General features: G+C 50.2%; 1 pseudogene; it reads right to left on the minus strand.

Annotated features, from left to right (window-relative positions):
* Positions 1-514: 514 nt before the first annotated feature.
* On the minus strand, positions 515-1,465 carry LOC112617928 (annotated as a pseudogene).
* Positions 1,466-2,661: the final 1,196 nt, after the last annotated feature.

Raw genomic sequence — 2,661 nt, forward strand, 5'->3', positions numbered from 1 at the left:
CCCAGAGAGGTCATCTGACCTGGACTGGGGTTGGGGAGGTCAGGGAAGTCTCCTTGGAGAAGAGACAGGGTGCCAAATGCCAAAAGACCAGGAAGGGCACCAGGCAAAGAAGATGAGGGAACAGCATGAGCAGAAGCCAAGGTGGGAGCCCAGAGAGGGGTATAAAAATGTGCAGGCAGAAGGAGCCACCTGGAGGAGTGGGACCAAGGCCTTGAATGCAAAGTTCAATGACTTGTACTTGAGCCTCTGGGCAGTGAAGAACCATAGAAAGTTCCACACAGAAGGACAGGCTCAAATAAGTGTTTGCCAAAGCTCTTTTCAGAGGTCACATGGAAGCTAGAAAGGAATGGGGTAGGAGACAAAAGGAATGCAGGCATGATACCTGGAGGAACTGTGGACCAGAGCCTGTGCAGTTATGTCTTCTTTACAACGAAGGAGACAGACAGCTCCATGTCTTTATTCTACTAACACAGCATCCCCTCAGTGGCTCAGCAAGTCCGGGACACGCACTCACAGTAAGAAAAGCTGCATTAAGGGCTTCAGATTCTCTTTAACAGCAGGTTCTACTGGAGGCAGGTCTTTGGCCTTCAGGACAGCTGCGAGGGCTTCCTGGAAGAGGTCCTCCCCCACGGCAGTCTCCACACATTGGGCGCCATGCTGCCATTGTGGGTCTGCTTTCAAAGATTCAGCAGCCAGCGCTGATGGGCTAGGGGAAGACAGAGTCAGCGGAGGGGCTGGGCATAGCCAGGCGTAAGGCAGCATGACCTGCTTTAGGGGTTCTCTGATTGGATTTTCCCTCCTCCACCATGTGTGTGATGGGCTGGGGTGTCCCCCTCCCTAGGGACACTTGGAAGCCTCTTAATATATCTGCGGTGAGGGTTTGTAAAGCCCCATTTTATAGATGAGGATACTGAGGCTCAGAAGGAAAAGTGACTCACACAGGGTCCCACATCCAGAAAAGACAACCTGAGCTGGGATGTCAGTTCCCTTCCCGGATACCCCACTGCCCAGCGGGCACCCTACCCCATGGCACTCACATGCATCAGCTCCATGATTGCCACCAAGTCAGCCACAGAGATATGGGACCCAGTAAGGAAGGCCTGGTCCCACAGGAACTTGTCCTCAAGCAGCTGCAGGCACCCGTCCAGCTCAGCCAAAGTGGCTGCCAACACCTCAGGTGGCACTGACTCGCCCAGGAACACAGGGATTATTATCTGGTGGGCCAACAGGGAGACAGAGGGTTCTGGGTCTGCCCAAAGCCCATCCTGGTTCCCACCCTCATCCTATCATCACCAGTCCTTTGGATTTCTGCTCACTTCTTTCCACTAATGGCCACTAGTAGCCCTCATCTCCTACTCAAACAGGGACAGCCTCCCCTTCTCCCTGGGTCATCACACAAGGCAACTGGTGGGATCCTTCTGTAATCTCAATCTGCCCATACCCTCCCTTGCATAAAGCCTTCCATGGCTCCCCACTGCCCTCATGAAAATGGCCTCAACACAAAGTCAGCCTTCTCCAGTGCAGTAGCCATCCCCTCCCCACTTCTCACCTCCTACTACCCCCCACTTATCAAATGGGAATGTGTATATGAATCCCCCCTGGAATCTGGTTAAAGTTTATGCTCCCAATCAGTAAAGTCAGAGTGGAGCCTGAGCCTCCGTATTTCCAACAAGCTCCCTGGTGATGCTGATACTCCTGGTCCATGGACCCCACTTTGGGTAGGAAGAGTCTACACTTACTCTACTCAACTTCTCTCCATTCTGTGCTCAAACACACCATGCTTCCTTCCCCCACCAGCTGGAGGGGGCTCTGCTCCCAGGCCCCAAGACAGACACAGTTAAGGTGTGAAAACCTCCTTATTACCCAAGGGATCCTCCAGAGAGGCAGTCCCTTCCTTTCAGCAGGGCACGAGTCTACCTATTTCATTCTCACACACAGGGTGCCACCCCTGTGCTGGGCACTGCGAAGTGCTCTGTACATATTAATTGGGAGTACTCATTTCCAAAACATGTACACATTTGATAAAAACAGTGTGCATGTTGTGTTGGTATGTGCTTACTTGATTATTACTGAAGTTAAACATGTTTTCATCCATGTATTGACCATTTCTCTCTGTCCTTCAATGAAACCTCTGCTGATTTCCTTTGCTCATTTTTTCCCTCTCTTTGATGAGTGTCTCTTCTTTTTGTTTGTTCATTTGTTTGTTTTGAGGCAGTCTCACTCAGTGGCCTGGCTGGAGTGGAGTGGTATGATCTCAGCTCACTGCAACCTATGTCTCCAAGGTTCAGGTGATTCTCCTGCCTCAGCCTCCCGAGTGTGCCACCACACCCGGCTAATTTTTGTATTTTTAGTAAAGACGGGGTTCCACCATGTTGCCCAGGCTGGTCTCAAACTCCTGACCTCAAGTGATCCACCCACCTCTGCCTCCCAAAGTACAGGGATTATGGGCGTGAACCACCACACCCCGCCTGTCCGATGAATTTCTAAGAATATCTTAAAGAATATTACTTCCTTCTGACATATCTTTTACCAAGATCCTTCCCAGTTTTTTGCTTAAGTTTGATCCATTTTTTTTCTTCCACAAAATCTCCTTGTATATGTATTAGTTTTTTCCTTTGTTCAGTTCTTCCACTGTTCTGAGGCTTAGAAAGTCCTTTCATA

The sequence above is a fragment of the Theropithecus gelada genome, unplaced genomic scaffold (assembly GCF_003255815.1).
Source record: "Theropithecus gelada isolate Dixy unplaced genomic scaffold, Tgel_1.0 HiC_scaffold_6440, whole genome shotgun sequence".
Lineage (NCBI taxonomy): Eukaryota > Metazoa > Chordata > Mammalia > Primates > Cercopithecidae > Theropithecus > Theropithecus gelada.